At 36.2% G+C, this 13,030-nt stretch overlaps 1 protein-coding gene across 4 annotated transcripts in view; it reads left to right on the forward strand.

The window, feature by feature from the left end:
- The first annotated feature begins 4,608 nt into the window (after positions 1-4,608).
- csnk1g2b (casein kinase 1, gamma 2b) overlaps positions 4,609-13,030 on the forward strand; it is a 52,690-nt gene continuing 44,268 nt past the window's right edge. For all 4 annotated transcript variants that reach the window (XM_061738787.1, XM_061738789.1, XM_061738788.1 and 1 more), the window contains exon 1: positions 4,609-4,736. The gene's annotated coding sequence lies outside the window, so the exon portion shown is untranslated. The remainder of the gene's footprint in view (positions 4,737-13,030) is intronic.

Raw genomic sequence — 13,030 nt, forward strand, 5'->3', positions numbered from 1 at the left:
AAACTGCAACAGCGACACTGCTATAATAATATAATCTTAAAATTAATTATTTATTGGGTATTTATTTGAAAAAAAATGTATAATCATATAATCACAGCAGTGTCTTTGCACACAGTTTCCACATTACAGTTTAAGTAAGTGTTTGTCAACTTCCTCTGCACATCCACATATTGGGAAAAACTTTGGATTCTAATGCTGGAAAAGGTTGTGGTGACTTCCAGTAAAGTAAACAGTGCCTCTCATCTGATGACAGGGGGGGTAGGTTCCAATCAATCAGGTGATTAGGAATACGTGTACAACAGGAGATAGAGAAATGGATATCCAATTCGTACAAAACTCTTGCATCCTTCAGCTCAGGCTGTAATCTGTCTCCAGATATAGGATATCTATGCAGGTTCATGACTTATGGACTGTATATTTACAACATTTTCTTCACTTTTGAAACTGATATAAATGCAATTAAACATTATTTGTCATATGTTTAATCTATGATGTGAATTAACTGCAATATTTTCATACTTTCATTTCTAATTAACAAATTATGTTTTGCACTATATAAATATAGACATCAGAGTTTCTCAGTTTCCAGTTTAATACAGTTGATGTAGTAATCACGTCAGACTTTTTTGCAGCAGATTGCACGTGCACATCTTACATTTGGTGAAAAACATTTGATATAAATTACACTGCTGTACAACATAATTTGAACACAAATTTAATAAGATGACAACTTGTGTTTTACGGTGGAAGAACTGGTGGGAGACCAAGAGGGAGAAAGTTCAGGGATCATGTTCAAATTGTGAAAAATTAAGTGTGGAATGTAGCTACAAATACTTAAGATTAAAGTTTAATAGAGTACAACCGTGGTTTAGTGGTTAGAGCTGTTGCCTCACAGCGGGGAGGATTATGGTTTGAATATTTTTGTTTTTCTCCAGGTACTCTGGCTTCCTCTCACAATCAGAAAACATGTATATTAGATTAATTTTAAGTTCCCAGTAGAAGAAAATATGTTTGTCTATATGTGGCCCTGTGATGGACTGGCGACCTGTCCAGGCTGTACCCCTGCCTGAGCGGAGATCTTCAGCAGATCCCTGCTACCTGGAATAGGAATAAGTGGTTATAGATCATGAATGGACTGATTTTATTAGACTAATGTCTTCAGGTAGGAGAACTGGAGGGATATCAATAGGGAGAATGTTGAGGAATCATCTTTAACTTGTGAGTAATTTAATGTGGAATTCACCCTTCGTTACTAAAAATTAAACTGATAGAATACAATGGTCTTGTTTGTGAATATAGGCTAAAATGAAGATTTATCTGTTTTGATAGCTTTTCGAACCAGAATATAAAACATGGGTAGTGTGGTGACTTGGTGGTCAGTACTGTTGCCTCACAGCAAGAAAGTGTCTAATTTGACTCCTGCACACCCCTGTTACCTGGATGGAGTAAAATAGTCTCATGTTTGAATATAGGCTTAATATAAATGTGAAGCAAGGATAAACAGACTGAGAAAAAGTTTATTTCCAAAATCCATCATAATACTAAACAAATACAAGATACAAGATGTAAAGTTATTGTTAATTTTGAAAAACTTTTGACTTTTTTGTTTTATATTATTTTTTTGCATATCTGCACTTTTTACTTACTTGTTTTTACTTTAATTGTTTTGCACTGAACACAGGAGAGGCTCTACAATGTCGTTGTACATTGTATAATGACAATAAAAGGAATTCAATTCAATATCACAGCTATCTTTTTTTTGGTAGCTTTTTAAAACAAGACCATAAAACACTTTAGAGACATTCATCTATCAATCTAAACATCTATATCAAGCTTTTATCTGTAATTTGAATTTTTTAATTTAACTATTTTGTTATTTGTTAGATGACTTAATGAAAATAATACACAATTAGGCTGAATTATGAGAACAAGTGAACATGCTGAGTTGCATCAGAAGTGTGTGATTTAAAGAAAAAGCAGAAATCAAACAGTTTGCCTGAGTTTCCAAGAGGGCTGTTTAGCTTTTATTTTATTTGTTTTTAAACATTACCCTAGTATTTAAAACGCGTTATCCTTCAACCTGTGTTATTTAACCGTCTTTGTGACTAAACCTGAAACACCTGAGATGAAAAGATACAAAACAATGCCCAACTTCCTGAGAATCAGAATCAGGTTTATTTGGCCAAGTCAGGTCAAACAAGACAGGGAATTATTCTCGGTTATTTTCGCTCACTGTACAGTAAATAGGCAAATGACAGCTCTTATTAACATATGTTGCCTTTATACATTGTATTATACCAATTTAGTGTTAGCCTGTTACCAGAACAGAAGGAATTAAGTTTGGTTTCATGATTGTAGAAATAAGTTATTGGTGATGGAACAGTTAAAAAAAACCCACAGTTATTAGGGATGTAACGATATAAAAAAAGAATGATTAATTCTATGCAATAAGTAACATGATTGTGGAAAAAAGCAAACATGATTAAAGTATGTTGATGCTGGGAAAGAAAAACATATGGGAATATGAACATGAATGAATAGAAGAAGGTATTGTAATGGTTAAGACATATATGACTGAAGGAAATATGGGTTATTGATATTTTGTGAAAATTATTGATAATAAAACAGATGCGACAGGAAGAGAGAACGAACAACACTAACACTAACACTGACTCTGTCTCGTGTTTTTCCCTGTTTATTCAGGTTTACCCGGCAGAACAGTAAAAAAATATAATCTGTTACAAAGCCACATCCTGGGCGTGTAACATATACAATTAAAAAAAGTGAAAGGTGCATCAGTATGAGGTAGACATGGTTATTGAAAGCTGCATTGTTACAGCTGTGACAGCATCAGAGGTGTCAAGTAACGAAGTACAAATACTTCGTTACCTTACATAAGTAGAAATTTTGGTTATCTATACTTCACTGGGGTAATTATTTTTCAGGCGACTTTTTACTTTTACTCCTTACATTTTCACGCAATTATCTGTACTTTTTACTCCTTACATTTTAAAAACAGCCTCGTTACTCTATTTCATTTCGGCCTTAAAAAAAAAACTATCCAGTTAAATTGCTCCATCCGGATAGAGTGAATTTGGTTGTGGTTGTTTCAGATGTTCTTGTCCAGTTTTGTTCTTACATCCGTTGCCCTCAGATTCCTGCAACTAAACTTGGATGTACATTCCAATAAAGGTTAGGATAAATGATAACATGCCTCTGAAGTTTGACTTTTTACACCATTACAATATAGGCAACTAGTCATCATATCTTCTGCTCTCTGAAACACATGTTAATGCTCAATAGTACACATATATGGTTCTTTAATATATTTGCATTATACTAAGATACATTCATTTTCAATGGCTTTTGTCCTTAATGGCTTTTTCCCCCTTACATTACTTTTACTTTTATACTTTAAGTAGTTTTGAAACTAGGCCTGTGTTGAAAAAATCGATTCTCCGATTTTAAATCGATTCTCATATTAATTCCTAAAAATCGATTAATATGTCTAAAGATCGATTTAAAAAAAAAAAAAAAAAATTCATCACTACATTACAACTTTTGGTACTTTTTTGTTTATGCCCAAAAAATTAATATTTTGTTGGACAGGAGAATAACTGGTGCCATGTTTTTGCCTTTAAATATGTTTAAAGGTATGAAAACATTAAAGTTTTCTGTTATAATTGCATACATTATAATTGTCTTTCTTTGCTTTATATACTGTCTTGGGGTTACATTTGCATAAATGTTAAAAAACAAATTCTCATAAATGGGGAAAAAATAAAAGCGATTTCTTTCGTCCTCTGTTTGCTGCCCTGGATCTGTTTGGTAATTCTGACCCACATGATGTTTCTGAAAGCAGTTCTATCAGCATTCTGGGAGCTGATTGGTCCTTACAGCATCATTAGCTGCCAATACTTGCTGTTGAATCTCAATATAATACTAGTATTCATATTTTGCATAACTAGACAGTCATATAATTCATGCAACAGCTGAAAAAAACGTTTTATTAACAGTAACCCAAATCAATATCGGATCGAATCGGATCGTGATAATCGATTCTGAATCTTAAGAATCGGAATCGAATTGATTCTTGATATTTGAATCGATCCCCAGCCCTATTTGAAACCAGTACTTTTATACTTTTACTTGAGTAAAAAAACTTGAGTTGATACTTCAACTTCTACAGGAGTATTTTTAAACTCTAGTATCTATACTTCTACCTGAGTAATGAATGTGAATACTTTTGACACCTCTGGTGGTTATTGAAAGGTGCATTGTTACAGCTGTGACAGCATTAATGAAAGTAACACACAATTAGTCTTAATTATGAGAACAAGTGAACATGCTGAGTTCCATCAGAAGTGCATGATTTAAAAAAAAAAAAGCCCAAATCAAACAGTTTGCCTGAGCTACGCAGGTGCGATCTTCCAGTTGTCTCTTCTCTAGCCTGAATTACGGTTCCGCGTTACACCGACGCAGAGCCTACTGCGTAGGCTCTGCGTCGGTGTAACGCGGAACCATAAATCAGCCCATCCGCCTTCACTACACTTTTGCGTCGGAGGTTCGCGGAGTGGATCCGCGTGACGCTGCCGCGCATGCGCAGCGGCGCAGCTGAGCGAGGCTTAAAGAGACCACGGACCTCTCTGCCGAGCCGAGGACGAGAGGAGCCAAAACAGCACCGAAACAGCACCAAACCCCCGCCACTCACAGTTCCTAGCTGAAATTAACAAAAGGTAACACGCTATACTCGCGGTAACCGGACCCGGTCCCGGCTCTGGCCGCGTTTCCGCGGAGTTATTTCGCTAAATGGCAGCGAGCCTGGCTCGGATTAAGGAGTTGCCCGGCAGTGGTCCCGGGATCCAGATATGAGCCGTAAAACCCACATTTTCAGCTGAATTGATCACCAATCCTCACTTCCCGCGTCGATTTTATTGGTAAAAACGCGGATTTGGACGTTATTTCTCAGTAATAAGGCGTCCACTAACTAGCCAGCTAGCATCGCAAATGTCACTCCTAATATCGAATATTCTTCAATTTTCTTATTTTTTTTAATTAAATCACGTAGGTAATGATTAAATCCCCCTGTTTTGTATCTATTTCGTTCACAGTTACGTGGTTAAATGCTGTATTTTCCCGACGACGCGGTGTTTTTGTTAGTTAGCACAGTTAGCTCAGGCTGCGTTCCATTTACCTCGGAAGTCGGAACTCGGAACTGGGAATAACGTCACAGCCGAGTTATCAGCGTTCCAGTTACAAAGTAGGTAAACAAGTTTGTAGTTCGCATATACCACATGAAAAAATGTAAATTACATAGCTATACTATAGCAGCATATATATGCCGAACAGTACTTCTATACGACTGATTTAGTGTGACCAAAACTAGAATGAAGTGCTACGAATTTTTACAGAGCTCTCTTCTACTGTTTACAACCGGGGCAGCCATCTGGGAATGTGAACTCGGGGGTGGTGAAGACCATAGACATCATATTTAGATCATATAGTGTTCTATATGATGTCTATGGTGAAGACTCTCCCACTTTCCCAGTGGGAAATCCCACTTCGAGGGGCGTTCCAGTTGAAAATTCCGACTGGGAACTGGGAAATCCCCACTTCCGAGGACAAATGGAACGCGGCATCAGTTCAGATCAGAGTCGTCTCGACCAAAAAAACACGAAAAACAAACAAATAACCACCTGAAATCGAAACGGAGGTGGCCTGGGAGCTTAAATCACCGAGATGGAGGTTTCTCTGGATCAAATCAGCAGCGATTAAGGGGATTTTTAAAATTTTTTTGTGTGTGTGTGAAGCTAACACGTTAGCACCGGCCTTGGCCGCCGTGCAGCCCGAACAGCCTCTCAAAGTCTGTTTTCCCTGTAATTTATCCGCTATATTTGTCACTTAATGATCACTGAATGCGTAGAAATACACGTAGAGGCCATAAGTGGTGAAATGGAGCAGTTAGGAGACGTGAAACTGTGTGTGAATGACAGCTGGGAGACTCCATTAGATGGCTGGTTAGCTCCAGCTGCCATTAAAACAAGCTCAAAAAGCTTTTTATTTAAATCACAAAGCAGCAAAACTTGGAGATCTGGTCTTGGTATTTGTGTGTGACCTTAACAGGATCCTCTCTGTTCGTTTTTCTCGTCTTATGTCGTGTTAAATCTAACTTTTGTCGACTATTGTTGTAGCAATCTGTTCTCATAACCCTTTTATTTAATAATATTTTGGAGGTTTAGTGTTTATTTTCTTTGTTTTTAAATTCTACCATAGTATTTGAAACGTGTTAACGTTCAACCTGTGTTATTTAACCGCCTTTGTGACTAACCCTGAAACACCTGACATGAAGAGATACAAAACAATGCTCAACTTCCTGAAATGGCACAGAGGAGAAGGAGGCCAATGACTATCATAGGTTTTGAAAGACTATACTTTTTTACTAATTGTTTTGCACCGAACACACGAGAGGTTCTACAATGTTGTTGTACAATGTATAAAGGCATTCAATTAAATATCACAGCTATCTTTTTTGGTAGCTTTTTAAAACACTTTAGATACATTCATCTATCAATCTAAACATGTATATCTAGCTTTTTTTTCTGTGATATGCAGTTTTTTGACTATTTTGTTATTTGTTAGATGTTAGACACCTGACATGAAGAGATACAAAACAATGCTTAACTTCCTGAAATGGCACAGAGGAGAAGGAGGCCCATGACTATCATAGATTTTGAAAGAGTATACTTTTTTGTCTTAATATTTTGCATATCTGCACTTTTTTTATTAACGTTCATTGTTTTGCACCGAACAAATACAAGAGGTTCTACAATGTTGTTGTACAATGTATAAAGGCATTCAATTCGATATCACAGCTATCTTTTTTTGGTAGCTTTTTAAAACAAGACTTTAAAACACTTTAGATACATTCATCTATCAATCTAAGCATGTATATCTAGGTTTTTTCTGTGATATGCAGTTTTTTTTGACTATTTTGTTAGATGTTAGACTCCTGAAATGAAGAGATACAGAACAATGCCCAACTTCCTGAAATGGCACAGAGGAGAAGGAGGCCAATGACTATCAGGTTTTGAAAGACTATACTTTTTTCTTTTGATTATTTTGCATATCTGCACTTTTTTACTAACTAATTGTTTTGCACGGAACACACGAGAGGTTCTACAATGTTGTTGTACAATCAGAATCAGAAAGGGGGTTTATTGCCAAGTTTGTTAAAACACACAAGGAATTTGTTGTGGTGATTGGTGCAATACAGTAAAAATAAAAATAAAAAATACAAAATATAAAAGCAAACAAGTATATGGAGATAAAATAAGAGATAGAATAAAGTAAAATGTATAAACAAATGTACAATATGAGGATTAAAAAGTGCCGGATATGAATCTTTACAAAAAGTGACGTAGGATGACAGATAAAATGTATAAACATAAATGAACAATAATGTATACAATGTATAAAGGCATTCAATTCAATATCACAGCTATCTTTTTTGGTAGCTTTTTAAAACAAGACTATAAAACACTTTAGATACATTCATCTATCAATCTAAGCATGTATATCTAGCTTTTTTCTGTGATATGCAGGTTTTTTTGACTATTTTGTTAGATGTTAGACACCTGAAATGAAGAGATACAAAACAATGCCCAACTTCCTGAAATGGCACAGAGGAAAAGGAGGCCCATGACTATCATAGATTTTGAAAGACTATACTTTTTTCTTATGATTATTTTGCATATCTGCACTTTTTTACTAACTAATTGTTTTGCACCGAACACACAAGAGGTTCTACAATGTATGAAGGCATTCAATTCAATATCACAGCTATCTTTTTTGGTAGCTTTTTAAAAAAACAAGACCATACAACACTTTAAAGACATTCATCTATCAATCTAAACATTTATATCGAGCTTTTTTCTGTGATATGCAGTTTTTTTTTGACTATTTTGTTATTTGTTAGATGTTAGACACCTGAAATGAAGAGATACAAAACAATGCCCAACTTCCTGAAATGGCACAGAGAAGGAGGCCAATGACTATCATAGGTTTTGAATGACTATACTTTTTTGTCTCATTATTTTGCATATCTGCACTTTTTTATTAACGTTAATTGTTTTGCACCGAACAATGTTGTTGTACAATGTATAAAAGCATTCAATTCAATATCACAGCTATCTTTTTTAGTAGCTTTTTAAAACAAGACTATGAAACACTTTAGATACATTCATCTATCAATCTAAGCATGTATATCTAGCTTTTTTCTGCGATATGCAGGTTTTTTTTAACTATTTTGTTAGATGTTAGACACCTGAAATGAACAGATACAAAACAATGCCCAACTTCCTGAAATGGCACAAAGGAGAAGGAGGCCAATGACTATCATAGATTTTGAAAGACTTTATACTTTTTTGTCTCATATTTTGCATATCTGCACTTTTTACTTATTTGTTGTTTTTACTTTTAATTGTTTTGCACTGAGTACAGGAGAGGCTCCACAATTTCGTTGTACAATGTATAATGACAATAAAAGGAATTCAATTCAATATCACAGCTATTTTTTTTGGTAGCTTTTTTTAAAACAAGACCATACAACACTTTAAAGACATTCATCTATCAATCTAAACATTTATATCAACCTTTTTTTTCTGTAATTTTATTTTAACTATTATTTGTTAGATGGCTTAACAAAAGTAATACAAAAGTAAGCTGAATTATGAGAACAAGTGAACATGCTGAGTTGCATCAGAAGTGCATGATTTTAAAAGCCAAAATCAAACAGTTTCCGTGAGCTTCCAAGAGGGCTGTTTAGCATTTATTTTCGACTAACCCCGAAACACCTGACATGAAAAGATACAAAACAATGCCCAACTTCCTGAAATGGCCCAGAGGAGAAGGAGGCCCATGACTATCAAAAGTTACCTTTTTAAGAGAAGGGGAAAAAAAAGAATAAAGATAATATATTTTTAAATGGATGTATCAGGATCTTTACCACTTTTATCTCTGTGCTCAATCTCAATAAAAATGAACCCCGCCCTTCTTAGGAAAACACACAAAAAACTGCATTTAAGACAAGAAACCAGTACCATAGAGGTAGAAAGTATTTGCTTCTCTAGAGGCAAGAATAACTTAAAGGGGACCTATTATGAAAAACACGTTTTTTCTTGCTTTAACATATATAAAGTGGTCTCCCCTCAGCCTGCCAACTCAGAGAAGGAGGAAAGCAACCAAATTCTGCAGTGTCTGTACAGCCGCCCGGATGATCCGTCCAGTGTGATGTGGATCTACGAGCCGTTCAGATTCTGCTCCCTTCGTTACGTAACCAAAATGCAATTTGCATCGGTTGGCCTCCGATGCGTGAAACCACGCCCACAACTAACTCCGCCGGCCGGAGCTTCCTCCATTTTTTTCGTAGCGGTGTATCGCGTCATTCAGGCAGCCAATCAGCACAGAGCCTCATTATCAAAGCCCCGCCCACTCAGAATCCAGCATAGATAATGAGGTTAGAGAATGGGAAGATAAAGACATGGCTCAGAGGCTGAATTTCTAATTTATTTAGCAAAAACAATCAAAAGCTTGTTTTTAAGACATTCAAGGCCTGTTTAAAATAGGTATTTGAAGCCATAATAGGTCCCCCTTAAGTCTGTGTAAGATGTAGTGATATCTACCAGTCAAACTACAATAAATGGAATACCATACAATAACCCAAACTACACTATGGAAAGAGCAGGGATTATGTGCCTCAGAGAAGAGGGTAAGAATATCCTGCTACAAACAGCCACTGTTGTTTTGTGAATGGTGCATAGATTCAGGGCATCAGATGGAACATGGCATATCTTTCTCACGGCCTGGCCAGCTGTACTCCCTTTTGTGAAATGGATCTGGTACCCATACAATTTACAGTTATTGCCATCAGTACAGAATATACCAAGCCAATTGCATCAGTATGGAGGCAGGTTTTGTGTGATTACTCACACAGGCGTGTCCAACAAGGTACTGTTCAAAACAATCAAAATGGCCGCAGAATTGCTAATAACAACTTGGAACATCAAGTTTTTACTGCAAAATCGACAAGAGTAATTCTTTCATTCAGTTTTTTGTTGATGCTAGTCTGACTAGTGTTTTTGCCCATCCTACATTGCATACTTAGTTCCTCTAGTTCTAGCCTGTTCAGCCAGGCTAGGGGTGAACAATATTTGCTGACATTTCTGAAGGAATTAGGAAATTCTGTTATGGAAATTGATTTAAACATTGGGAGTATAATTGTTGAGTTATTTAAATCAACAATTATCATGTTCATAAAACTCATATGTACTATATTAAAAAGACTGCAACGCAGTCTGCTCCGCCAGGAGTTCTGTGCTAAGGTTTTTGTCAGTTATGCCGCTTTTCCACTAGTACCCACTTGGCTCTAGTCAACGTGGCCTAGTTTCTTTTCCACTACAATCCAGTACCCGAAGTAGGCGGGGTTGGTGCAAATCTGCTGTGACGTACTTTTGAGTGTGTGTGTGACACAAACTAAGAAAAAGAAAACGACACCAAAGATGTAGAAACCTGGGAGAGATGGTATATGTGCTGCTGGGTTTGTCAACCAACCAAACAGTCTCCTTCCTAATAACTCAGAATATTGTTCACCTGTAACCAATACAGAAAAATCACTAACATTTTAAACAATTGTCTCCCACAAATAAAAAATGGCGGAGGTGAGCGTTGTACTACGTACTCTTCTCTGATTGGTTTTTATCGTTGCCAGCGATAGGGGACATCTGAAGTTAGTGTGATGTTGGAGAAACGTTGCATTCCAACATTTGATTATAATTGGATTATGATTCAGATTTGAAATTAGGTTTTTAGCTTGAACCCAAATGTTGACTTGACGTCTAATTATAGTAAGGTAACATTGACTGGATGATGATTGCTTGCCAGCACTAGATAGTTGGTTGTCTGACGGTGCAACCCGCAGTCAACTAAGGACCGACTTTAATACTTTGTCGCTTACCAAAGTCGCACTAAACATATAATTGGTTCGAGGTCAGACGCTCAACAATAATTTATACATAAGGCGCGCCTGGTTATAAGGCGCACCTGGTTATAAGGCGACGGCGTACAGCGGATTTTTGAGAAAATGTAAAGATTTTAAGTGCACCTTTTATAGTGCGAAAAATACGGTACTCTGAACGGGAAAACCCCTAATGGAAAAGTGCCAAAACCATTAGATCAATCAAATGATCTAAAAATGTATCACACTTGCTTTTCATTACATTTCACCAGTCTGTTCTTCAGATGAGCTGCAGTACAGACCACTACAGGAGTTCCTACCTGCCCGCAACAATAACGTACTACAATGAGTCTTAAATGAGACTAAATTACTGCTTGAAATGCACCTGATCTGACCCAATATCGGCATCGGGAGAGCAATCCTGACAATGTTCGCTGATCAAATACAGATCAGTGCACACATTTTATTGGGATGTATTATCAAATTGTATTGGAACTTAAAAAGTGGATTGTGCATCCGTTCTTACTACAATATGTAATTTCTTTTTCGAGATTCATAAAATATTTCTCAAATTATTAGTCTTTAGATATTTTTATCTATGGACTAATCTATCTATAGTCTTTTTTTCATTTTGACCTTTTCAGCATTCAGCAACCTTTTCTTTAACGTAGCACAATATCTGTTAATGGAAAACAGGAATTAAAGAGAAGGTGGAAACATTTGTATTTTGACATCTGAATACACTGAGGCTTACAAATGTCCGACATAAAGCTGATTACCTGCACTTACTTTAACAAACATGAAATATGATCAATCAGTCTCATATTGTTTGGAGAGAACTGTTTCATAGATGTATTTCCAACATGGGAAACTGTACCACTGCTCCAGATATTTGTTAAACAGTGAATGCAGCATTTTCGATCTTATCTACTTATCTAGAACAATGAATCTTGCAGTTTTGTTCATCGTTACTTTGATCTTGGGCTTTCTTTGGGGAATTTTTCCTCATTTCTGAAAAGCAAACGCCAGAGTTTGCTGCTGCAGTACGTCTTTTTCTCCAATTGCCTTGATAAATTTGTGGTTTATTATGTGATTTCTCCTTTTAAAACTTGATTATTTGTTATTTTTAGCAACATTTGTAGCACTCCTGGAAACCAAAACCTAAAATAATCATGTCAGAGATATCATTGTTGGATTTTCCATGTTATCACAACGCTGTATTGCCAACATGATGCAAAGGCTAGATAGCTAGCTTATTCCAACTACTTAAATGCGTCTTAATTCTCCACCTGCAAATAAAATTGGATTTTGTTCTGATATTGGTATTGGAACTGATAAATTAGACACTCACTAGTTGCAGAAGATGATGCCCTACCAATTCCATTTAATTGATTAATTTAAAAAAAATACTTTAATGGTCCTGTCAGAGCTCTGAGATCATTCAGCTGGTCTTGACAGTTCCCAGATCCTAACTGAGACATTGGAGCATTTTTGTGGCATTAATGTGGAAAAGTCTACCTTTCTCAATCTCATCTATAAATCTGCCTTTTTTCATCATTTCACTGATTTAAATTTTTTGTTTGCAATATCTTTTTGAAAGAGGTTGTATACTGTAGTTTACATGGTGAAATGCAGTGCTTTGATCATATTTGTATTCTTTACAGAGCAGCCGTCATATTGCTCCCATAAGCATTTTCTGACTTAGATTAAATAGAATTTAAAGTACATCTTTATTTGTGCCTTTAGTGCAGCTCTTCATGTATTTGATCACTCTAGTATGTTTTGAGACCTAATGTTGACTCTACTTGTAGTGACAACTGTTTTGCTAGGCACATACACATTCAAAGAGATTCAGGGTTTTGGGAGGGAAGTGCAATGTTTCCTCACATGGTTGGGCAGGGTACCCCTGAAATCCCAGGGGAACCTTTTGGAAGTGGAACAGACAACTATGTTCCTCACATTGTTCTGAAGCAAGGTCAGGTACTCCTGGCAAATTGCAGCTTGATAATTGTAACTCTT

The sequence above is a fragment of the Cololabis saira genome, chromosome 13 (assembly GCF_033807715.1).
Source record: "Cololabis saira isolate AMF1-May2022 chromosome 13, fColSai1.1, whole genome shotgun sequence".
In the NCBI taxonomy this organism is placed as follows: Eukaryota; Metazoa; Chordata; class Actinopteri; order Beloniformes; family Belonidae; genus Cololabis; species Cololabis saira.